Source organism: Mandrillus leucophaeus, unplaced genomic scaffold (genome assembly GCF_000951045.1).
Source record: "Mandrillus leucophaeus isolate KB7577 unplaced genomic scaffold, Mleu.le_1.0 Scaffold899, whole genome shotgun sequence".
Classification (NCBI taxonomy): domain Eukaryota; kingdom Metazoa; phylum Chordata; class Mammalia; order Primates; family Cercopithecidae; genus Mandrillus; species Mandrillus leucophaeus.
In genome coordinates this window covers 1-26,313 of record NW_012109796.1, presented here as the reverse complement: position 1 = coordinate 26,313, position 26,313 = coordinate 1, and the positions used below count along the sequence as shown (strand labels likewise).

At 51.0% G+C, this 26,313-nt stretch overlaps 1 protein-coding gene across 2 annotated transcripts in view; it reads right to left on the bottom strand.

The window, feature by feature from the left end:
• LOC105531589 (adenylate kinase 8) overlaps positions 1–19,725 on the bottom strand; it is a 151,538-nt gene extending 131,813 nt beyond the window's left edge. Inside the window, exons 1-2 of one of the 2 annotated variants that reach the window (XM_011969543.1) lie at positions 19,657–19,725; positions 18,527–18,618 (exon numbers count right to left, since the gene is read on the bottom strand). The gene's annotated coding sequence lies outside the window, so the exon portion shown is untranslated. The remainder of the gene's footprint in view (positions 1–18,526; positions 18,619–19,656) is intronic. The other variant, XM_011969544.1, reaches the window with a different exon arrangement.
• Positions 19,726–26,313: the final 6,588 nt, after the last annotated feature.

Below are 26,313 nucleotides of genomic sequence, written 5' to 3'. Positions count from 1 at the left end.
CATTCCCAATAAGCCTGCGTTTCGAGGTTCGCGGGTCTCACGTCCAGGAGTGGCTGGATGTGGAGGTATCAGTCAATCCCTAATTAGAATACATTATCCATCTTCCTGACACTTCAGTGAAATGTCTATTCCACTCTGAGCTGCAGCTTTGTTCAGAGCAGGTTAATTGATATTCTGATGCCTTCGCTCACCATACCCCCGTGGCTCGGTTCTGTTTTATCACACATCAAAAAGGCCGTATGCTCAGGGCACTCCAGGCACCAGTGCAGAGCTGGAGGTCTGCACAGCTGCGAGGGGTATGGTATCACAGGAGGGACAAGCACTGAGCAGATGTCACAGATGAAAAAAAAGGAAAGAAAAGAAGCCAGCCAGCCTGGGGAACTTGGCGAGGCCCAACAGAGCCGCGGCCTGATGCGGTACGAGCCGTCCGGCTTTGTGCGAACACTGGCCTCTTTTGCCCTCCTGACTATTATTAAAGCGCAATTAGCAACTTCACATGGGAAGGCTCTGTTGCCCTCTGGGCCTCTGCCTGTTTGATGCGTTGCCTTTCTGCTCCTCCCCTCTCCTCCCAGGACCAGAGCATGGGGCTCCCCTGGGTGCTTCCCCCAGTCCTGCCCCTGATCTGGCTCCCAGCTCCGACTGCAGACTCCACCGCAGGCATTCCCTGGAGCCGCATGCTCAATCTCTGCAGTCCCAAGGAGGCAAGCTGAGGCTGAAGACTTGCACTCAATAAATCAGTTTTGCTCAGCTCCAAGTCTGAACCAGGGCAAGCCTCACAAGAGGCACCGAAAGCCCAACGTTGCCTAATGAAATACCGCGTGGTTCCCCCACGTAGAGGAGGGAGACTCTGTCAGCCAGGAAGGAAATGCATCTTAAAAGTTCCAGTCTGGGACAGTGATATGTTCTAAAGCCAATCGGTGAGAACAATGAGACTACTTTGAGGAACACAAAAATGTTGACAGTTACTTTGGTTTACACAAAAACCTAGTAGCAGTTACTTACTATGTAGCAGTAACTTTGGTAACACAGTAGCAGTAACTTCGGTAACACAGTAGCAGTAACTTTGGTAACACAGTAGCAGTTACTTTGGTTTATACAAAAACATAAAAACCTTAGCCTGCCATAGAACCCTAGGATGCCTTCCATATTCAACTCACCTGAAAGACGACTAGCAAGAATTTTTATCTCAAAGTTGAATCCCAAACAACATGCGCCCCCTGTTAGCACTGAACATGGAATGCATTGAACACGGAACGTTAGTATTCCACATTCCACGTGTATGACTGTAGCAGGACCCTGTTACCCCTCAACTTGCTCTGATTCCTCCACCTGGGCGAGGTGAGGTGTGCCCAGGGCTTTGCCTGACCTTTTTCTGGGCACAGCCTAACAGTGATTATGCTCTTACAACGCTGAAATATGCAGGAGTGATTTTTCTAAACAACAGTGTTGAATTCCACCCTTGATAATCAATGATACATGCGTGGTGTTTTTATACCAACGTGCAGATGCGGGGAGATCATTACTCCTAGATGCGTAGCCTACAGGCCAGTGATCTCTAGGGTATGAAAACCTGGTAAAGCCCAAATGCAGGCATTCAAGAGATGCCTTTTTTTTTTTTTTTGACTGAGTCTCACTCTGTCGCCCAGGCTGCTGGAGTGCAATGGCACGATCTCGGCTCACTGCGACCTTCTCCTCCCAGGTTCAAGTGATTCTCCTGCCTCAGCCTCCCGAGTAGCGGGGACTACAGGCACGTGCCACCATGCCCGGCTAATGTTTTGTATTTTTTAGTAGAGACGGGGTTTCACCGTGTTAGCCAGGATGGTCTTGATCTCCTGATCTCATGATCCGCCCGCCTCCGCTGCCCCAGGTGCTGGGATTACAGGCATGAGCCACCGCGCCTGACCTCAAGAGGCTTTTTACTAGTTCCTAAATAGTTTTAAAACAATTAAATCAAATTCATATCAAATGTCTATGGTGCCCCTGAAGCCACTCCATGGAAGGAGACACAGTTTGAAGAACAAATTGTTCTGTCCCCAGATGGAGCAGCTACCCCAGCTCTGAGGCTGGGACGGCCCCAAGACAGCCCCCTGCAGAGATAACTCACTTTGGAGGTTCACATTTAGCTCTCCAGGTCAGACATAATGTGCTTTAGATGAAAGTAACGGACATGGATAACCCAGCACCCAGGGCCCTTTCCCCTCAAACACTTTAGACCATGTCTGTGATGTAGACCCACCTGTCTAGAAACAAGATTAGCCCTGGAAAGGATCTGTTTATTGTGATAGCGGAAAGCAGTGGCTTTGGAACCAGATGACCTGTGCCACAGCCAGCATGTGACTTTCAACCAGTCACTTCATCCCCTCTGGCCTCACTCTCCTCTGCACAATGGGAATAATCAAAATCTAGCTCACTGTTGATGAAATAATTAAACGAGGATTATAAACAAACAGGCCAGGCACTGTGGCTCATACCCATTAAGAGCACTTTAGGAGGCCAAGGTGGGAAGACTACTTGAGGCCAGGAGTTCTAGACTAGCCTGGACAACACAGTGAGACCCCACTTCTACAAAAAAAGTAAAAAATTAGGCCAGGTGCGGAGGCTCACGCCTATAACCCCTGCCCTTTAGGAGGCCAAGGTGGGTGGATCACCTGAGGCTGAGAGTTCGAGACCAGCCTGATCAACATGGAGAAACCCCGTGTCTACTAAAAATACAAAATTAGCTGGGCATGGTGGCGCATGACTGTAATCCCAGCTACTCGGGAGGCTGAGGCAGGAGAATTGCTTGAACCTGGGAGGTGGAGGTTGCGGTGAGCTGGGATCGTGCCATTGCACTCCAGCAACAAGAGCAAAACTCGATCTCAAAAAAAAAAAAAAAGTTAGCCGGGCACAGTGACATGCACCTGTAGTCCCAGCTACTCGGGAGGCTGAGGTGGAAGGATCACTTGAGTCCAGGAGTTTGAGGCTGCAGGCAGCTATAATTGTGCCACAGCACTCCATCCAGCCTGGGTGACAGAGTGGACCCCATCTCTGAAAAAACAAACAACAAAACAAGTGTAGCGCCTGGCAACAAAGAAATGACCCAAAGTTAACTAATCTTATCATTATAATTTTGAGACAGGTGAACGATCTTTTTCTCTACCTACTTCCAAAGAGTCCTACTTAAGTTTGTAGAACTTAATATAAAAAAATTGCTTGAAAAGGCAAATCTCGGAGAAAATAGGAGCAAATGGCATTCCAGATATGAACTGAGGGAAGATCTTTAATTAAGGAGGACTTGGGGCAGACACATTTCTCGTTTTTTGAAACTGGGGTCTCGCTATATTGCCCAGGCTGCTCTCAAACTCCTGGCCTCAAATCATCCTCCTGCCTCGGCCTCCTAAAGTGCTGGGATTACAGGTGCGCCACCACACCCAGCTGGGACAGACACATTTCAATTAGAATGCGGGGGTCTAGTGAGTTGACAGCTACTGTGGATTCGCCCCAAGGTGGGCTCACGCCATTTGCCATCACTCGGCCAGCGGCCCTCCCTGAGGGGAGTTTGCTCATCCTCTACCCACGTGACTGTTTCCTTATCTGTATAACAGGAATGATGAAAATAGTGTCTGCACTTCATAGTGTTTAGGGTTACATGCAACGATGTACCTAAAGTGGTGGTACAATGTCTGGCAGATAGTAGGTGCTTAATAAATGTCTCCTGGCATACACAGGCTATTCATAGTTGACAACTCATTTGAAAAACAGACCAAACTCAGCCTAAGAATGGGAGAATGGGTCAGGCACGGTGGTTCACGCCTATAATCCCAGCACTTTGGGAGGCCGAGGCAGGCGGATCATGAGGTCAAGAGATCGAGACCATCCTGGCCAACATGGTGAAACCCCATCTCTACTAAAAATACAAAAATTAGCTGGGTGTGGTGGTGCACGCCTGTAGTCCCAGCTACTCGGGAGGCTGAGGCAGGAGAATGGCGTAAACCTGGGAGGTGGAGCTTGCAGTGAGCTGAGATCCGGCCACTGCACTCCAGCCTGGGTGACAGAGCTAGACTCCGTCTCAAAAAAAAAAAAAAAAAAGAATGGAAGAATGTGGGGTTGGCCCCCTTCTGCTCTGCCCTTCTGCTGGTGGATGCCCTGCTAGCTCTCGGGAGCAGGCCTGGCACCTCTGACTCTCTGCTCAGCCTGCGAAGAGAAGAGTGATGTGGTCGGTGCTTCTGGGTCCAGTCCTGTTCCCAGCATCTCCGTGCCTCTCCAATACTCTCTCCTGCTCCAAGGTCCACTTGCGTCTGCTCAAACCTCAGGCCCTGTCCTGCATCTGATCATCTCTTTTTCCTCTTCTACTGCAGTGAGAGGGATCATCTGAGGCATCACGCACCCACAGAGCGTATCGCAACACGTGTTCCTCTCCACATGGAGTGCTGTGGCTCTGTATACAGACACGTGGTCAACACGTGCCCTTAACAAGCCCACATCACACCAACCAACCAACCACAGCCTCAGCATCAGGGTCTCTTACAGAAACACCCACAAATAAGGGGGCGTGGGGGATGTGATCACTGATCACTGTGCTCTGCCCGGCACCTCACCAAGCCCTCAGAAGCCCTGCCTCACTGTGATGCGGGCCGTAAGTTTCCTGAGTGGAACTCAGACCTCCCCTTCCAATCCTCTGCAAACCTAACTGTATCTGTATTTGAGGAACACACAGTTACGGCCTCAGCAGAGCTGTGGATCAATAAAACCGCACTCCTTGGAGGAGGCAAGTGACATCTATAAACCCGTGAGTGTCAAAACAATGGCAAGAAAATCCTGTGCTCCTACTGTCAGTGGGATGAAAGCGGTGTAATTAATGCCAGCCCAATGACACCACAAGGAGAAATAAAACAAACAGCTGGTGGTTCTATGGACCAGCATCTAGCTCCTCCACTCCGTTACCGTTTCCACTATAAAATACTGACTCATGTTATGGGCAGGGAAGCATAAATCTATGACCAGAGAGGAGGAAACAAAGACTATAGAAATCCAACATGTAAATTCTAAACTTTTGGTTCCACAGTCAAAAGTGTGCTACATCCTCTCCCCACTTATAGTGAAAGAACCAAGTTTCCATGATATTACATGAGCTCTAAGAGGAGTCAACCTGGGAACACAAAAAAGAATTTTGCATTTTGTGTACAGTAAAGAAAACACCCCCAGCTGGTACAGTCACTTTTAGGGCTGAGGGCCTGAACTCGCTTCCCACGTGCATCAGAGACCTGACTCCAGGGATCTGCGGACATGGTCAAAGTTCAACAGAACGGTCCAAGTGTTGCATCTGATGATGGCATTCTTTCTGTAGCTCCAGGAGGAAGATAATGCAGAAGCAGACATTTGGAACCTGATGCATTTCGAGAAGGTCAGTTTTTCTTTTAGGTTATGTATTTATCCTTCCTTTGGGTCAGTGGGTGGGGCTCCTGTGCTACGGCCTCATCCGTAGAATGACAGCAGCTCTTGGAACCTGCCTGCTCCTGCCAGCCCTCTGTTTTGAGCCACCTAGAATATTTGCTGATGCACAGCAGGTGCCCCAGAAGTCTTAGCTGTTGAAAAACATCATAGGACAGTCGTGCCGTTTCAATGGGAAAATGCATCACAGTGTGACGTGGTATTCGGCACATATCAGGTGCCAGTAAATGCTAGCTGAGCATTCTGTGTACCTTATTTTTAATTTTTTTTTGTTGAGATCGAGTCTCCATCTGTCACCTAGATGGAGAGTGCAGTGGCGTGATCTCGGCTCATTGTAACCTCTGCCTCCTGGGTTCAAGCGATCCTCCTGCCTCAGCCTCCTGAGTAGTAGGATTACAGGCGCCTGCCACCACACCTGGCTAATTTTTGTATTTTTACTAGACATAGGGTTTCATCATGTTGGCCAGGCTTGTCTCGAACTCCTGACCTCAAAAGATCCACCCACCTAGGCCTCCCACAGCTGGGATTACAGGCGTGAGCCACCACGTCCGGCCGATGTGTACCCTTATCTTGATGGACCATTTCTGCTCTTCACCAACTGTGTGTGAGCTTAACTCGGGCCTTCATTGTCCTTCTTCCTTGTCTTTACTGTAACATGATCACAGGCTCAATGAGTCATGGGGCAAGGTAACATTCCTTTAACACACTGAAGCAGAGACTTGTTCATATCCCATTTAACTGCTCATGGGTCCTGGTGGACAGGCTCCGTGTTTCCTTCCTTTGCTTTTGATGAGAGAATAAGGAAGACTTCTCGAAGAGGTGCTGGGGAATAAGAGGCGATGTCTAGAATGCATTAGCGGGATGCAGATGGGGGCAGCATCCCTCCGCAGGCTCCTGCTCAGCAGCACCGGGGAGGATGCAGCGGGCCTAGCTTTTGTTAGTCACAGTGTGGCTTTGACTCCGCAGGGGCTGTGAGCCTCACAGTTAAGGAAGAAGAAAGAGGAGACGCTGTGAACAGAATGCAGACTGAGGAGGCACCGCCCACCAGTTGAGCACTGTCTTAGTCCATTTTTTGCTGCTTATGACAGAATACTGAAACTGTGTAAATTGTAAAGAAAACATTTTTTTTTGCAAGGGGGATGGAGCCTTGCTCTGTCACCCAGGCTGGAGCGCAGTGGCGCGATCTCGGCTCACTGCAACCTCTGCCTCTCAGGTTCAAGCCAATTTCTTGCCTCAGCCTCCCAAGTAGCTGAGATTACAGGTGCCCACCAGCACACCCGGCTAATTTTTTTATTTTTAGTAGAGATGGGGTTTTGCCATGTTGCTCAGGCTGGTCTCGAACTCCTGATCTCAGGTGATCTGCCTGCCTCGGCCTCCCACAGTGCTGGGATTACAGGCGTGAGCCACTGAGCCCGGCCCCAATCACCTCTTAAAGGCAGTACTGTGACTCTCAATGCTGCCACATTGGGGATTAAAGTTCAACATGAGTTTTGGAGGGGACGAACATTCAAACCAAAGCAAGCATCAAGAAAGCAAATTCCTGCTGCAGTCACACTGAAGGTCCTTCCCTCACGGCCCAGCTCCATTTCCAAAGGAGCGAACCAAGCATCCCACATGCTTGGCTTCCTGCATTACACTCGCGCTTGGCAACCTTTCGAACCATTCCTAACCTCCAGAGTGGTGGGACTCAATCCCAAGTGGAAACACACACACACACACACACACACACACACACACACACACACACACACACACACCAAGGCAAGTGAACAGGCATGAGGAAGGCAGGCTGCAGCTGGCTGCGAAATTTCATTGATTTTTTTTCCTCAGGCACTACACTGAAAAGTCTGTTCACTCTCATCCACCCAGGTATGGGGATGTAATAGAACTCACTTGAGTTGTGGTTTCAAAAGTGTACCAAAGGCCAGGCGCGGTGGCTCACACCTGTAATCCCAGGAATCTGGGTGGCTGAGGCAGGTAGATCACCTGAGGTCAGGAGATCGAGACCAGCCTGGTCAACATGGTGAAACCGCGTCTCTACTAAAAATACAAAATTAGCCAGTTGTGGTGGCACACACCTGCAATCCCAGCTACTTGGGAGGCTGAGGTGGGAGAATCACTTGAATCCAGGAGGCGGAGTTTGCAGTGAGCCGAGATAGCGTCAAACAAAAAGTACACTGTGATGTTGCTGGTAGATCAAAACCCACACATAAAGTGTCCAGGACTGTTGTCTGACACAAAGCCAGGTATGAAGAAGCAGTGGACTTCTACTCATAAGGGATCCTCAAATGGCCTTCACCCAGGTCATCTAGCATGTAAAAAACATCTTAACTCTAAGTGGACCTCCGGGCCTGGCATAGTGCTAACCGCTATGCTTGGATCGTCTCATTTAATCAGAGTCAGCGAGACAGCTGTTACTTCAGGACATGCGCCGCAGCACCTAAAGCCATGCTGCTTGTCTATAAATTACAGGGCGCTCTACACAGAAAAGCCCTGCGGCCCGAGCAGGCTGTCCACACCAGTCCCTGTCTGAGTGTCCCTTGCTGCTGTCTGCCAGCCCAGATATTTGAGGGACGGCTCAGGTCAGCAGATATGAACATGAGCCACGTGTGCAGCCCATAAAAATCACATTCCCGGTGCGGGAAGGCCTCTGCCTTTTGATGAATAATAAAATTCTCCGCACGTGACGAGCCGTCATAATTGGGCACAAGTCTTTCCTTTGCCCCTGCAGCAGCGTGGGGGTGGCATCCGTACGCAAAAACATTTCTTTTTTTATTTGCCAGATATTTTCCAGTCTGTGATATTCCAAATGTCTGGTGCTGGTGACATACAAACGCCTTTGTCATAAGGCCTGGCACAAGCTTGCCGAGTCCAGCTGAAGCCTGACCTGCCAGTCAGGTAGCCAGGAGCCTCTGCATGGTGGCCTGTAAAATGCCACACTGACCTGGCCTGTGGGGCATCAACCAAATTCCTTCATCCATCTGGGCCTCAGTTTCCCTTTTCATAAGAGGTTTTGGTGGGATGATTTCTGTAGATGGCTTTTTAAAAGACATTGGTGAGACACACTGGGATTCATCCACCAGGCGTGATCACTTTTATGTTACACATTTATTTAATGTTTTAAAATCAAGCACCCTGGTGCTTGATTCTTGTTACAGTTGATTGCAGGAATAAAGGAGGAGGAGACAGGAAAATCTCCTGGCATAGGACATCAGCCTGCAAGACTGGTTCTCAAAAACTTGAACCCGGGGTCCCACGGGGGCACCTCTAGCCTTAGGGTGCAGTGCTTGAACTTTCTCAAGGTGCAGGAGTCCAAGGCCAAATGGGAAACTTGAAAGCATTAATGATGGAAATAATTTTAGAATACAAGGAAGAAGTTGCTAAACGGATCCAAAATTCACAGAAAACAAAGCTAGCACACTGGCCAAAACAATCTCCCCAGAGAAGCCTGAAGACAGATGTGTTCCTGGTGTTGAAACCATTATTAGGACATTCGGATATGACTGGATAGGGCTGTTGGATTTAAACACCTTTCCCTCCTTGGGCCACGAGCATGTTGGGATAGGAATTCACTGCCATGGTGGTGCAGAACTGGGGAATTCTCCAAATGGCATTCATTGATTCACTGATTGACTCGTTGATTGACTAACTGATTGATTGATTCATTCATTCATCCTATAAGTATTTACCCAGCATGGAGTCTGTGCCAGGTACCATACGAAAGATCTTGCATTTGTAACTATGACAGTGCAGAGTTGGAGAGCAGAATGCTGTGAGCACGTGTAACAGGCAGGTCGGCCTCATGTGGGGCTGGACCAGGTTAGGGGAGGCCTCCCTGAAGAAGTGACTTGAAGCTAAGGCTGAGGAATGAGAGCAGTTTTCTAGCTAAGGGGTGGGGTTAAGAGCACTGCGTATTCCTTTTCTATTGCTGCATAACAATCTTAGCGACTTTAGACAATACAATTATTATCACATGGTTTCCAAGGGGCAGGAGTCTAAGCACAGCTCAGCTGGGCCATCTACTCAGTCTCAAAGTCTGCAGTCAAGGTGTTGACTGGGCTGTGTTCTCATCTGGAGGCTTGACTAAGGGAGAACCCTCTTCCCAGCTCATCTGGATTGTTGACAGGATCCATTTCCCTGCTGCCTTATGACTGAGGGCTCTGGTTTCTCACTTGCTGGGAGCTGGAGGCCCCTGCAGTTCCTAGAGACCAGTCATGTGGGCTTCTCCAACATGGCTGCATACTTCATCATGCCAGCAAGGAGGATCTCTCTCTGGTCTGCTAAAGCACATTCTTACATAAAGTAATGTAGCACAGGAGTGACATCCCCTCATCTTTGCCATATTCAGCTGGTCCTGCTCCCACTCAAGGGGAGGAGATTACATAGGCATAGACACAAGGGGGTGGGAAATCATTGAGAGTTGCTTAGTGATATAGTTTGGATATGTGTTCCCACCCAAATCTCACATTAAAATGTAATCCCCATTGTTAGATGTGGAGCCTGGTGGGAAGTGTTTGGATCATGGGGGCACCAAACCAAACTCATGGTTTGGTGCTGTCTTCACAATAGTGAGTTCTCACGAGATCTGGTTGCTTAAAAGTGTGTGGCGCCTCCCCCTCCCACTCTCTCTGTCTTGCTCCTGCTCTGGCCATGTGATGTGCCTGCTCCCCCTACACCTTCTGCCATGATGGGAAACTTCCTAAGGCTTCCCCAAAGCTGAGCAGATGCCAGCACAATGCTTCCCATACAGCCTGCGGAACCGTGAGCCAATTAAACCTCTTTTCTTTATAAATTACTCAGTCTCAGGTTATTTCTTTATGGCATTGCAAGAATGGCCTAATGCAATTAGGGTCTGGCAGCTGCACACAAAGGCCTGAGCAGGGTGGGTGCAGGTTGAGCTGGGGAAAGGTGGCGGGTACTGAACGGGTATATGAGAGAAGTCCAGGGATGAAGCTGAGCCACAGGCAAGCCCAGGACACACAGGGCTCCCGGAAGCAGTGGAGGGTCACAACCACACTTATTTTAAAATAACAAATGTTTCTCTATGTTTAAAATCATCCTCAGAAGGGTGCACTTTCAAGAAAGTGTGAACGTCAGTTGCCTCCAGGGAAGGAAACTGGGTGGCTAAGGAACAGGAGTGACGGGGGACTTTGGTGCCTTTGGAACCATAGGAATGAATATATCGTGGTTATGAAATAAGTTCATTCATTCTTTAAAAAGCCATCCTTCCAGCAGCAATGTGAAGAAAGGATTGGGAAGAAACCAGGATAGCTGCGGGGAGATGGATCAGGTTCCAAATAAAGGAAAGGGATTCTTAGCAATTTAAATAAAATGGAGCACAAATGGTGACTATGGGCAAGGTAAAATTTAGAATCTCTTTGGTACTGAGCCTTTCCCTCCAAGTTTCCAGAACTTACTGCCTTATGTCTTGCCTTTTCTTTGCCCTACAGGGGTAGTCTGAAGATTCGGGCACATTCTCTTGATTGTCCCTAACAAATGGCTAATGGGTATCCAACAGGTAGAGCCAACAACGCCTTTTGATTGTTCCAACACAGAGTGCTAATTTTTCTTTCTCTAATGCATTTGATGGTCACTTGAAAAAAAAAAAACTCTTCAAAGAGATTGCATTAGACCAAAAAAGAAAAAAAAAAAAGAAAAAGAAACCACTCCCCTGCATTAATACAGAATCCTGATGGGTTATGATTGCGTTATTTTTCCCTGAACACTATTCCCTGCATTCTTTTTGCGCTCTAAATTACCAATTCTAGTCCCTGTGTAGCTAAATAATAATAATTACCATATAAATGAATATGCATATGTGTCATTTTTCTCCCTAAAAGCAAGAAAGCCTGTTTATTTTGGATGAGGGTTTGTTTTGTTTCTCACAACCAAAGCACATAATTAGAAGCCTAACCTCTTACTCTTGAAATCCTGTCTCCAGCGGGAAGAGATGAAAAGGCACTGGATGCCCCTTGAAGGTTAGAAGAAAGTTTAAAACAAATTGAAGGAGATATTTCTTTACTCTGCAGGTAACAACAGCGTGGACATGATCAGAATCACAGAACTATAAGGCTAGAAGGGATTTCCATGCTCAGGTCCAACCCCATGATTGTATAGATGGGAAAACTGTGGCCTAAGGAAGTGAAGCTCTCACCAAAATAACACTCACTGCCTTTTTGAGATGCAACCTTTGAAACAAGAACAGAGTGGCCAATAGTACAACACCGTGTTTGCATCTCAGTTCTGAGACTTAATTGTGGGATGTTCAGCAAGATACACAACCTCTCCAGGGCCTGGATTCTGCATCTGTGAAATAGGGTAGCCAATAGTGCCACCTCCGCAGGGCTACTGTAAGGACTCCACAGCACACAGTCCTGCTGCCGATGCTACACTCCCAGTCAAGGGGAGTCACCCAGAATATAATTGCAGCCTCTTGCATAGTGCAAGGTGCACCTGAAATGTCATGTAGCAGATAACATGCTAAACCAGGCATGTAGGCGACAGCTACCACCATCATCAAAATAATCACAATAATAACACACATTATAAATACTCATATAGTCAATGTATTATTTATAATACAATATAATCACATGTAGTGTAATGCAACTAATAACGATGTCAATAATTGAGATTTTAATTTATAATATTAACAACAGATATCATCATTTTTATGATGGTGACTTGGGATGCATGGTCCCGTACTCTGTCCACACTGCAGGTGCACTATGCAAACAGGTTATGCAGACCAAGCTTTTAAATAAGCTCAGGAAGAATTCACAGAATTTGAATGCGCATTTGAAAGACTATTCTAGGCCGGGTGCAGTGGCTCACGCCTGTAATCCCAGCACTTTGGGAGGCCGAGGCAAGGGGAATCACTTGGAAGTCAGGAGTTCGAGACCAGCCTGACCAACGGCGTGAAACCCCATCTCTACTAAAAATATAAAAATTACCCAGTGTGGTGGCAGGCGCCTGTAATCGCAGCTACTCAGGAGGCTGAGGCAGAAGAATTGCTTAAACCTGGGAGGCGGAGGTTACAGTGAGCCAAGATCATGCCACTGCACTCCAGCCTGGGCAACAGAATGAGACTCTGTCTCAAAAAAAACCAAAAAAAAAAAGAGGCTATTCTAGATCACTGAGGGCAGGTTTGGGATATCCAGTTGCAATCATAGAGAGAATCACCATATCTTCCCCAGAAACTATCACTCAGTGAGGTAGGGATTTTTTAAAAAATCACGGAAACAAACCTGTCCAGGCCAGCTGGATCCTGTGTGAAAACTGTGCAGCCTTGTTAGATTCTGGAACGGGGGAAGAAGCGCAGTGCGGCTTCAAGGGGGTGTACGTAGCCAGTGGGACACACAGACAATTGTTGGCAGTCCACCCTGAGGTCCTGCATCTCTGGATTCTAGATTTCCACCTAGAATCCAGAATGCTTACCCACCAGAAGCATTTCCATTGGAATGCTGTAACTTGCAAAAATTACTTACATGAAATAGTACTGCTCCGTATGTTTTGAGGTTGGAAAGGAGAGAGACTTCAAGAGTTGCTCAGTGGTATCCAGACACCCACCGTGGGCCTTCTGCAGTGGTTGTATGGGGTGGATGGGGCAGAGGGGCCCACAGACGCCCTGGCCCCATGCCAAGCCTCTCTTCCCGCTGTGAAGTTCAGACCCACCTCTAGCTGATGTAACACCTTTGCTTGTTTATCTGGTTCACACTGTCTGTCCCTCCATGACTAGAACTTCTGTTTCTTAAGAGCAGACGTTTAACTTTCTTGTTCACAGCTTTGGCCCCTGGGCTTAGCAAAGTGATTGTTACATAAGAGAATAGATGGATGGATGGATGAATGAATGAATGAATGAATGAATGAATGAATGAGTACTTTTAGGAAACACTGGCTGGGGAGCCGGGTAGGCCAACAAACCATGACAAGGCTTTCGGTCGTGACTCCAGTTGAGGAACACATCAGGTGGCATGGGGACACATGGGGGCCTGTGAATGGCACAAAACACGACAGGGAGTAGGTAGGCTTTGCCCAGCCTTTGAGCTTCTGTCCCGGGCTGCACGGCACAGCCCTGGAGCCCCCGGGTCACAGCGCTGGTCCTGTGTACCACATGCCTGGTCCACCCTGGCCAGCCCTGCTGCTTCCCACTGTGTGGCTCTGGGCGTGCCTCAGGCCCTGCAGCTATAAAATGGGCACAATAATAGTAACATTGACCATGTAGGGTCCCACGAAGCTGGAGAAGCTGCTGGGCGTGGTGCCTGATGCCAGGCTCAGACGCATGCTCAGTTCAGGTCTCTAGCTTCTCCTGGGGTGAGACGGAGAGCTGGAGCAGAGGCTCTGGGCCTGTCCTGCTCTCCTGCCTGCCTGGACCCCAGAGACTTCTGCCTTCCAGTGGTCAGCAGGCCAGCTCCCGGCTTCCGCTGCACCAAGGCAGCTGGCTGAAGCAAACACTCTTGACCAGGAGAGAGGGCCGGGGGAAGAGCGGCCTGGACACAGCAGTTCCTGCTCGAGTTCCTGGGTCACAGGTGGTTTGGGGACCATAGCATCTTCAAAGGAAATCTGAAAAGGGAAAGGCGGGTCTTCCACCACCAGGCACAGGGAAGTCCTGCTGCCTTTGCTGACTGAGACAGACTGTGGCGCCATCTCCACTGGGCCTTTCGTTTGCCAAGGGTGGTGATGGTGGCTCATGAGTAGGCCACAGTTTTTAGGTGCATGTTATTCCTGAGGATAGGAACTATACAATTTCTCCCTTCCTGTGTGCTTAGAACGAATGCTCATCACACTGAGAGTCCTGGTTCCAGGAACTCTTGGCATATTGAATTTGAAACACCGCCTGATGGCTAAGACCGTATCCAGCTGTGCTTTCAGACAGCCCCCAGCCCTGCTGAGGGTGTTCAGTCCTGGGCAACTTAAGCCAAAGAAGTACCACCCCCCTATATTTGACCAAATTTGATGAGTAGCTATCATGATGAAAAAGAGAAAACGGCTTAGCCTTAAAGATCAAAGAGAGCCAGGCACGGTGGCTCATGCCTATAATCCCAGCATTTCAGGAGGCCAAGACATGTGGATCACTTGAGCCCAGGAGTTTGAGACCAGCCTGGGCAACATGGTGAGATCCTGTCGCTACAAAAAATATAAAAATTAGCCAGGCAAGGTGGTGCACGCCTGTGGCCCCAGCTCCTCAGGAAGCTGAGGCAGGAAAACTGCTTCAGCCCAGTTTAAGATCAGCCTGGGCAACACTGGGATACCAGGTCTCACAAAAAATAGAAATGAAAAATAGACGGGCACGGTGGCACGTGCCTGTAGTCCCAGCTACTCAGGAAGCTGAGGTGGGAGGATCGCTTGAGCCCAGGAGGTTGAGGCTGCAGCGAGCCATGACTGTGCCATTGCACTCCAGTCTGGGTGACAGAGCAACACCTTGTTTCAAAAAAAAAAAAAGACTGAAGAGAAGAAAGGAAGACTCCCTTGAATGCTTCCAGTCTGGTGATCTGCTATGCAAGAATCTAATCCAACTTGGCAAATGCATAAGAAATAATGGATTAAAGCACACAGCATTTTGTATGGGAAAATGCTGGCCCATTTCCAGTCACTCGGGCCATCTTTCCCTCCCCTTTAATTTTCTGCCAAAAGATTGTTCGGCATGTCCTAGAGAAAAGAGGTGGGAAACCTTAAACATAGTGACTGACTGATGGGTCAGTTTTAGGAAAAGTTCCCGTGAGGTTGGTTGGACACTCTGAGTGAAGAGTGTGAAGCTGGGGTCAAGGGCTGGGTTTTCTGGTCCCTGCCTCACTTCTGGCTGCCATTCCCTCCAGCCTAAGACAGCCCCTCCACAGTTCACTCCAGTCCCCTTCACTAGAGACTTCAGGAATAACTTGACTCTCCTGGCCGTGGTTTGTCCATCACAACCCTTCTCACCATCAGCCTTGCCTTGGTCATGTTTGACTCTGTCTCCAATTGCAAATGGTGAGCCCAAGGCAGGCAACATCATCTTGCTAGAAGTGGGGGTTGCTGAGGAGGAGGGTCTCGGGTGTGGGGAAGGGTCCTAGCAGTGAAAACAACTCAGGGCCTGCAGGGGGCACTCAACTGGAGACGCAGAATCAAGCCACGGAGCTTGGAAGTCGGGTGACTGGGAGGGAACTTAGTGAAAATGAAAGTCTGTGGTGAAGCTGGCCTTTCTTCTAACACTCCTGGAAGGTGGAAGTTTGCCTTTTTTTTTTTTTTCTTTTTTGAGATGGAGTCTTGCTCTGTTGCCCAGGCTGGAGTGCAGTAGCGCGATCTTGGCTCACTGGAACATCTGCCTCCCAGGTTCAAGCGATTCTCCTACCTCAGCCTCCCGAGTAGCTGGGACTACAGGCACGTGCCACCGTGGCTGGCTAGTTTTATATTTTTTGTAGGGACGAGGTTTCACCGTGTTAGCCAGGATGGTCTCAATCTCCTGACCTCATGATCTGCCTGTCTCAGCCTCTCAAAGTGCTGGGATTACAGGTGTGAGCCACTGCGCCCGGCTGGAAGTTTGCTTTCTATGGAGAGCTCAAGAGAAAGGACAGAAATGTTTCTGTGATCGATGTGAAAGTGTTACTTAGAACAGGGGTTGGCAAGCTACAGCCCCCGGGCCAAATCTGGCCTGCTGCCTGCTTCTAAGATAAAAGTCTTTCTAGAGCACAGCCATGTCCTTTCGTGTCTGTGTTGTGTGCGGCTGCCTTTGTATTACATCAGAGCTGGTCGTTGTGATAGAGGCCGTATAGCCTGCAAAGCCTCGACGAGTGTCTCTCCAGCCTTTTCAGAAAACATGTGTCCACCCCCAATTTAGAACAGCCTCTGGGCTCTGGATATCTGCCTACACCTGGGCAGAAGACCATCCACTCACAGTGAACAATTTGAGGTCAGATGTAAACACACTGTTCAGAGTCAGCGTTGCAGCCCGGCCTGCAGCATGTTTGTGATGTAGATCCCATGGCTGAGGGCCATGCAGAACAAGCTCGTGAGAACTGCTACTCCAACACCAGCATGCTGGAAAGATTCCTGGGTACTGCTTCAGATTTGGGGCTTCCCAATCAATACATATATTTTTTGAGACAGGGTCTTGCTCTGTCACTTAGGCTAGAGTGCCATGATGCATGTTGGCTCACTGCAACCTCCTTCTCCCAAGCTCAAGCGATTCTCCTGCCTCAGCCTCCCGAGTAGCTGGGATTACCACTGCATGCCACCATGCCCATCAAATTTTTTGTGTGTTTAGTAGAGACAGGGTTTCACCATGTTGGCCAGGCTGGTCTTGAACTCCTGGGCTTAAGCGATCCTCCTGCCTCAGCCTCCCAAAGTGCTGGGATTACAGGCATGAACCACTGCATTCAACCCTAATACTTTCTTTTTTTTTTTTTTTGAGACAGGGTCTCACTCTGTAGCCCAGGCTGGAGCACAGTGGCATCATGTCAGCTCACTGCAACCTCCACCTCCTGGGTTAAAGCAATTCTCCCACCTCAGCCTCCCAAGTAAATGGGATTACAGGTGTGCGCCACCATGCCCAGCTAATTTTTTTAAATTTATTTTTTATTTATTTTTTTGAGACAGAGTCTTGCTCTGTCACCCAGGCTGGACTACAATGGTGCCATCTTGGCTCACTGCAACCTCTGTCTCCTGGGTTCAAGCGATTGTCCCTGCCTCAGCCTCTCAAGTAGCTGGGATTACAGGTGCCCACTACCATGCCCAGCTAATTTTTGTATTTTTAGTAGAGACAGGGTTTCGCCATGTTGGCCAGGCTGGTCTGGAACTCCTGACCTCAGGTGATCCGCCCGCCTCGGCCTCCCAAAGTGCTGGGACTACAGGCATGGGCCACCACGCCCAGCCAATTTTTTGTATTTTTAGTAAAGACGGGGTTTTGCCATGTTGGCCAGGCTGGTCTAGAACTTCTGGCCTCAAGCAATCCTCCTGCCTTGGCCTCTCAAAGTGCTGGGATTACAGGCGTGAGCCACCACGCCCGGCCTGGCCCTAATACATTTTCAAGTGAGAGACAGATGGAGAGAGAGAGAGAGTCTGTATGTGCATATATATATATTTTAAAAGGACACAATTTCCGATTCTGGGGGACATGAAATGCGCGCCACCCCCCTTATCACCCCCAGTGAAAGTAGCTGTAATACATGCATAAAACACACGGGGCAGCTATTCAAGGACTCAGAAAGTTATCCAGTAGTAGGCAAGTTGGGGGAAAAGACTAGAATCCTAAATACCACCAAACCAGTATCTCCTGGCCTGGTCTTAAGGCAACCTGAAGGCTGAAGGTGGGCAGCAGATGGGAGAAGAGTGAGCTGGGAGGGGAGTGGGAAAGGGGCTCCTAGCACTCGGAGTGGGGGTGCCTCTGTGGGGTTTTTCTTTCCTCTGTTTTCTCACACTCCTGCCTCCAGGCAGTCCTGCGTTGGCTGTGGTGGCACGGCTGTGTCAAAGGGGCCTGCAGGTACCTGAAACACTGAAAGAGGGGACCCTTCTCCAGTCCCAAGAGAACAGGGCAAAGCCCGGTCAATCCTTCCTCTCTTGTCCTCCCACCACTTGACCCTGGTCATGGGTGCAGTCTCAGGAAGTGAGTGGCAGAGCAGGATAAATCAAACCTCAGCTTCCTGGCCAAAATACCAAAAAGAGGAGCACCGGGGAACTAGGAATTACTGGGAGATGCCAGAGAGGGGAGCTCAGGGAAGTCACTAAACACAGCATGTGATGAGATCAAAGGCTCACCCCCAAGCTGTGCGCGTGTGGGCCTGACCCTAAACGGCATTTCAGAGACACTGAGATGTGAACTGTGGCCAGCTCACTGCCAAGTCCCCAGGTGCCCCTGGGTGATACGCGCGCAGCACAGTGCTGCACGGTCAGTCACTGCACGGCACTGCAAAGGGGCTGAACACAGGACTGACACGGAAACCACACCCTGAGAAGCCTGGTTGGAACGTGCAACCTGAACCCAACTGAATCAGTCATCTCCTTAGGCCAAAAAATGACATTTGCCATAGGATTTAAACAAGACCCAGAGCCTCATAACAATATTTAAAATGTCCAGGATACAAAAGTACTTAGCGCAGGGAGAACCAGGAACATCTCTACTCACATGAGAGCAGATACAGATGTCACCACCACATAACTCAGATGTTGGAATTAGCGGATGAAGACTCAAAAGCGGCTATTACAAGAAAGTTCCAACTGGTAAACACATGGAAAGATAGAGTCTCAGCAAAGACACAGAAGGCAGAAAGAATCGACGCAATAAAAAATTCACAGGACAAGCTCAATAGTGGAATAAAAAAATAAAGGGAAGATTCAGTGACCCTGACAATAGTTCAATACAAATTATCACATCTGATTGACAGTGAGTAAAAACAACAGGGGCTGGGCGTGGTGGCTCATGGCTGTAATCTCAGCACTTTGGGAGGCCGAGGCGGGCGGATCACTTCAGGTCAGCCTGGCCAACATGATGAAATCCTGTCTCTATTAAAAATATAAAACTTAGGCCAGGCGCAGTGGCTCACGCCAGTAATCCCAGCACTTTGGGAGGTCGAGGCGGGCGGATCACGAGGTCAGGAGATCAAGACCATCCTGGCTAACACGGTGAAACCTCATCTCTACTAAAAAATACAAAAAATTAGCAGGCGATGGTGGCACAGGCCTGTGATCCCAGCTACTCAGGAGGATGAGGCAGGAGAATAGCTTGAACCTGGGAAGCGGAGGTTGCAGTGAGCTGAGATCGCGCTGTCCTCCTGAGCCCTCCCCTGCCCTCTCCACTCTCCTCGTGTCCCGGGAGGCCGGCCTCAGTGTATTGCTCACCTGGATTCCTGCCCTTTGGCTTCACTGGGTCTGGTGAAAGGACGGGAGGCGAGAGTCTGGGGTACCCCTAATTCTGTCTCCTGCTGATGCCAGTCCCTGGCGCCTCACCATCACTCGCCGATTGCCTTACCCTCCCATGCTTCTGGACTGTCCTGTCATTAAATGCTTTCCTGTGACCCCTCCGGGTGGGCTGGCTATTTCCTACGGGACCCTTGACCGATACAACGAATTCCACGCTCTTCCTTTTCCTTTGACAAAAGCAAAATCCATGTCTGCAGACTGACCTTCACGGAGCTGCCGTTTGCCTGCCTTACCTTCTCTCACGCCTCTGGTCACCTCTGGTCTTGGAGATGAACACACGCCCTTCACCCTCCCCTTTATCTTGGCACTGAAGACCCCAGCTCACTGGAGTCCTACCCGCTTGACGCAATCCTCTTCAGCCAGGCGTTCCTGAATCAGTTGGACGAGCAGCGCGCTGGGAATTGTCTGAAGGAAAAAGGACACACAGAATGATGGCCCGAACCTGCATCCTGCAGCTCGGGACACAGACCAGCACACACCCCTCGCCAACGCCCTGGCCTCAGGAAAGCTCTGGCCACCATCGGGCCCCACCCTTCCTCCACCCACTGCACCCCCTTCCTTGAACTCTCTTCTACCCCCAGCATCTCTGAGGACCTCCCTCACACGTGTACTCACCTTATCCTGTGCCCAAGCCCCAACATGCCCTCGCCCACCTCCACCTGAATAACTCCTGGGCTCCCTCAGAGCCTCAGCCCCAACTGCCAGCCTGCAGGAAGCCCTGCCAGATCCTCCCAGGCCAGGCTGGTGCTACTTTCCGTGCTCCATCGTCCTGGATGGAGAACTCTGTCACTGCACTAACCACCACACATTCTAATGGCCCGCCCGTGTGGCTGTGTCCCCAGTAAGCTGTAAAGCTCTTCGAGGAAACGGACAGTGTCCTACTGACTCTGGACCCCAGACAGTGGCAGGTGGGAGGGGATTGGCTCCAAGACCCAGCAGAGGCGAGTGTGTCCATCTCTTCCCAAGTCCAGGTCAGTGACCTCATGTTGGTAACAAAATTGGCCACGGTGGGAGTGTCTACACCACAGAAATGGCAAAGGCTAGGTACAATAAGGACTCCCCGCCCTGCCCCCAGTGCTGGTTGTTAAATGTTGACCAGCAGACCACCACCCCAGCACCAAAGGGTATCAAGGATATAGGAAGCCCTGTCGGCCATAATGAAACTTCAAATTCCTTGATTCATTCAACAAGTAGCAGTCACGACGGCTAGCGTGTGTTAAGCATATGCTATGTGCCAGGCCCTGGGCCAAGCACTCCATCCTCCGCTCTGTAACAACTCTGTGCCATCTGTACCACTGTCACCCTTTTCACAGAGGAGGAAGCTGAGCCTCAGAGAGGTGAAGCCACTTCTCTAGGGTTACACCGCCAGGGAGCAGAAGGCAGGGCTTGAACTCATGCCAGTCTACCCAGAGCCAGGCATGGGAGTGACAGACAAGCCCAGATGGGTGAGCGAGGGGAAGAGGCTGGAGGCTGCCTTCCTTCTGCCTTCTCTCTTCCGAACTTTCTGACCAGCATCCATACTCCACTTTTTATAATCAAGTCTGATCTAACTTACAAAGCCTCAAACGCCCCAGGGCCAATGCCCCTGGAAAACCCACTCCCAAGAGTCCCCTTGCCCTGGGGTCACTGAGAGCTGGGAGTTCTTCCCAGTCCCCCAAACATTCTGCCATGGGAGACTCCCAGGCCAGCCCCAAACCACACATCTCAACATCAGGGCAAAACCAGCCTCCCAGGAATGGCAAGGAGGGGCTTCTGTCTGGGGCTGGCCATAGCCCTTGGCCACAGCTGGCTGCCCAGGTGTGCAGTTGGGTTCACACAAAAGTGCCCAGCTGAGGGGGTGAGGGCAGGGGAAATCCACCTTACACTCCTTTGTCCAAGCGGGAAGGTGCTGACGTGGGGCCAGGCAGCCCAGGTGGATGAGCACCTGTTCCTAATCTCTCAGGGTCCTGGGGCTGGTGGTGACCCTGGCAACATTCCAGTGAGCTAGACAAACATCTAGATCTTTACATTTAGAACCAACGTTTGTGAGGGCTCGGGGTGACCACCAGACCCTGCCTTTGGAATGCCATGGCATCTGCCTTGACTGCTGTTGGCGCACTTAAGGGGACAGAGAGCTAGGCCATCACAGAGCCACTCCAGCAGGCTGCGTGAACCCGCTGGGGCCTGCTGACTCGCAAGGGTACTTTCCTAAGGGCTCTGTGCATGGCAGAGCGTGTCCAGGCTTTGTTCTATTATGTCCTGGTGGTGAGGTGGGGAGAATGGATAGCCCTCAACCATCTCTAACTGGTGAGGTTTGCCATTTTTCTACCCCAAATTTAATATCGTCTGTGCTCAGTGAACTGGCTTAGGTCAGCCCAAACACTGAACAACTGACAGGAAGGACCTGGAGAGACAGCAGCTGGGTGGGGCGGACAGTCCCTGCAGGGGCTCAGTTCCTACACATTCAGATGCTCTCCTGGATTCTCATGAGGCAGCCTCCTTCCTGCCTTTTCCTTGGGCTATTTGAATGGGTTCCTGACAAGAGCAGGCTGGACCTGGGCATACGAGGGTAAAGGGAGGGGATGTCCTCAGGGACCCAGGCATTCAGGGTAACTGGCTTATGGTGGGAGTGGGAGGTGGGGGGAGGGGAGACAGGCCCTGGAGGGACAGCAGGGAGGGCAGGCATGGGATCCTGATTGGAGGAAGTTAATGACGGCTTCAAGAGGAGAACCGGGTGGAAGTGGGGGGAATCTGGCCCCAGGGAGGTCCTTTGGGGACTCAGCTGCCTGTGGTCTGCACCCTGGCTGCCCGCTGAGTGACCTGGATGAGTGGCTTTAATGCTCTAAGCCTCAGTTTCCTCATTTGTAAATGGGCCAAAGATAACATGTTTCAAAGAGTTTCTGTAGCAGTTAAATGAAATGATACATGTGACAAGCGTGGGGCGTTGCTGGCCCTCAGCAAGGGCTCAGCACTGTGGCAATCACTGCCCCCTGAGCACCCTCGATGTCCATCTCTTCCCAAGTCCATGGTCAGTGACCTCATGTTGGTAACAAAATTGGCCACAGTGGGAGTGTTGACACCATAGAAATGGCAGAGGCTACAATAAGGACTCCCCACCCTGCCCCCAGTGCTGGTTGTTAAATATTGACCAGCAGGCCACTGCCCCGGCACCAAATGGTGTTAAGGATATAGGAAGCCCTGCTGACTGATGAACTAATGAAACTTAATTCATTCAACAAGTAGCAATCACAAATCACGTCAGCTAGTGCTTGTTGAGAACATGCTAGTGCCAGGCACTGGGCCAAGCATTCCATTCTTCGCTTTGTGTAACAACTCTGTGCCATCTACACTCCACTTACAGTAACACAGGCTCCCAAAGAGGAGTCCCAAAGAGGAGTCACCGTCTTGCCCTACTGCCTGTATGGTCTGAGTGTGCTCAAGTCCATCCTCAGATCCAGAGGGGGGCCCTGACTGGCCCAAGCCAATCCGCATACCCCACTCCTGGCCACTGTGATTGATTTAGTATTAGCCCTTTTCATAAAGGAGGAAGCTGAGCCTCGCAGAGGTGAAGCTGCTTCCCCAGGGTGCTCTGCACACTCTCTTCTCCACAGAGGACTGGGGAGGAAGCAGCTCTTCTCAGGGCAGTCGCTGAGGCCTGGCCTGTGGCTTTCCTTGTAGTGCACACCAGGGGCTAAAAATCTCCTCTACGCCCACCCACATTCCTGAAAAAGGACATGGGAAGTAGAAATACATTCCAATCAGGAAGGTTCCTTGCTGGGGGCGGGGGCTTCCTGGTGCAGCCTTTCTAATGCAGAGCAGAGACTCAGCCTTGGCATCAGGGCTCACCTCCCACCTCTGCCCAGGGCAGGCTCTCTGCTCCTGGCGGCTGCGATCCAGCCAGTTGGGCGGCTCTGGGCAAAGCCTCGACCTCTTTAGGCCTCACACACCTAACCAGTAGAAATCAGAAATGAGACTGCAAATGTGGCTTTTACTTTAATTTTCCATACACTCCACTTACAGTAACATGGGCTCCGAAAGTTCCTTTGAGGAGTCGCCCTCCTGCTCTTCTGCCTGTATGGTCTGGGTGTGCTCAAGTCCATCCTCAGATCCAGAGGAGGGCCCTGACTGGCCCAAGCCAATCCGCATACTCCACTCCTGGCCACTATGATTGACTCAGAGGCTGCCTGGGACCCAGTCCCAGCCAATGAAAGTCAGGCCCAGGACATCAGTGCAATCATTAGGGGCATGAACCCCTGCTTTCCACCAGATCAGAAGCTGAGAAAACGTAAGAGCAGGAGCTGCAGCAGCCACTTCACGGGCATGATGGGTGTGGAATGGAATGAAATCAGCACAAAGGGAAAGAGAGAAGCCAGACCCAGCCGCAGATTGGCTTTTCCAGGGATGGGGAATGGGAAGAAAAAAAGGGCAGATAGTGAGAGAATGAGGGAGGGGCACCTCTGCTGGGAACTGGATGAATGTGTTCGCTTGAAAGTTATGGGGCCACCATGTTTCTACGAGGTAGACAGCCAAAGTCAAGACCGAGAGCAAGAGGGAGACACAGAATGAATGGATGGTGCACAGAGGAAAAAGGAAACCACAGAGGCAAGAAGGAGGCGAGCCAGCATCCAGTCCCTGGCTCCAACATCTGCTGACACAGCCCTGTGTCCTTATCCTATCGCCCCCTACACCCACCCTTCTTCCCTAAGCCAGTGGTTCTCAACTTGATTGTGCAACAGAATGCTGGCAAAGCTTCTGGAAACACAAATTGCTGGGCCCCACCCCGGGAGCTCTGATTCGGTAGCTCTGGGATAGAGCTGAGAATGTGCATTTGTAGCACGTTTTCAAGTGACACGGATGCTGCTGGTCAGGGCATCACACCCGGAGAACCACTGGCACAAGCCCACCCACACGGGCCCTGGGGTCTGGGGAAAGCTGCTAGAGAGGGAGGGTGTCCTTCCGCCAGTGCCCGTTTCCCCCAGGTCTCCAGGGGAGCTTCCCCAGGCTGGCAAGGGAGGTGGTGGGCAGGAAGCAGCACTGTCCCTTCCCTCTGCATCTCCCCTCCGTCTCATCCTCTCCCCTCCCATCCCCTTTCATCCTTTCCCAGCCCCTCAGGTCCTCTCCCAACCCCAGACACAGCCAGTATCCATCCTGGGGCTGTTTTTCCCAGATTCCTCTGCCCTCCCTGACAACACCCATGCAGGAGGCAGTGTTCAAACAGGTACAGGAAGCAGAGGAGGGTGCCAACCAGGACACAGGGGGTGCCAGCCAGTCAAAGAGCACCGGCTGAAAGGCAGCCAGCCCCGGTGGGGCACAGCGCCCCCTGCAGCCTGCCCAGCAGGGGATAGGCCGGTGGGTTTGAGCGCAGCTACTCCTGAGCGCCCCCCGCCGCTCCCCGCCACTGTGCTGTCTCCACACCAGCTTTGATGTGTCACGTCAGTAGCAGGGCTTCCAGGAGCTGCTTCTCGAAGCCCTGCCAAACTGTCTTAGCAGGAATCAGCCTCCCTCCTTGCAGAGCGCTGTGATGCTCTCCCACCCCAGCCCCCAAAGCCTGGCGTTTGGGGAGAATCAGGGAGAAGCTGACAGAGTGCAGTGATGCTGCTCCTGGCCACAGAGAAGGCTCAGCCCCTGCTCAGGCCCCTGGCCCCAGGTCTCCCTGCTCAGTGGCACCGCAGCACCCAACTAGCTGCTCCCATGCTGCTGCCATGCACTTAAGGGCAGGACAGGCTGCGTTTGCTGCAATTTGGATTTTTCTCTCTTTCCCTTCCAGCACCCAGTGCAGCTTTGGTGGCTTTCCGGGCCTGGGGGCAGACTGGCTGACCTCCTAGCCCTCCAAGGTGCCGCCCCGCTGTTTCGCGGTTCTGAGGCAGCCAAGTACGCAGGTGCCACCCTGGCTCTGTCCCTGGGGTGCCACCTGACTTCTCCCCAGTGGGCTTTCTCACACTACGATGACATGAGCCTGCATCTCCCTGTCCTACCTCCAGGCCCCACTCTCAGGGACCCTAATGTCCCTGTGTCACCATGGTGAGTGATGTCTGCTCAGAATTTGTGGGCATTTTGAGCTACAGTGTGAGCTTGGGAAGTAAAGCAGGGAGAGGAACAGGTGAGATGCCCTGATCTGACCCCCACACCCCACTTCTCCATAAAGGGGCTTCTCCTGGCAGAGGAGGGAAACCCAGTAGTCGGACTGAGCTCCCCTCAGAACTGACAGAACATCCTTTAAAGACAATTCCCATTCCAAAGTTACCGCTGCTGCTCGGAGCTGTCAGAGCAGGTTAGGAGACAGCAGGAACTGCCTCCTAGAGTCTGGGAGGGGGAGGGTTGGGGGACCAGAGACAAGAGGAGGGAGAGGAGAGGAGAAGAGGCTTCAAAGGAAGAGAGCAGACCTCACAGCGCGGCACCCAGACAGGCGCATGGAAGAAAGTGGCAGCAAAAGAAACCCTGGACTGGACAAAGGCCAGGGAATTTTCAAAGGAGCGACAGAACCTGGTGCTCCGGCTTCCCTGGGCTGCAGTCACCTCCTCTACCCAAAGCCTTCAAAAAAGGCCCGCTCCACGCCGCTGCCTGGAGTGGTTGACTCCGGAAAGGGAGGGAGAGACTGAGGGCATTCCCACCGTGTCTCAGTTCAGCCTCCAGAAATGAGAGCAGCAAGGCCAGCTGGAGATGGAGTGGCCAGAAGTGAGGGAGACACCCAGCAGGACTCGGAAGCAACATCTGTGGGCTATTTCCCAGAAATCCTCAGAACTATTTGGAGGGGACTATGTTTCTTGTGTGCAGACAGAGGTAGGATGAGGGCTCACGTTGTTTCCTTTCTCTGAGACAGGGTCTCACTCTGTCATCCAGGCTGGAGTGCAGTGGATCCATCATGGCTCACTGCAGTCTCGACCTCCCAGGCTCAGCCTCCTGGGCAGCGGGGACTACAGGCGTCCATGCCTAGCTAAATTTTCTTTTCTTTTTTGTAGAGACAGAGAAAAAAAAGAAAGGTGGCGATCCTCCCGCCTCAGCCTCCCAAAGTGC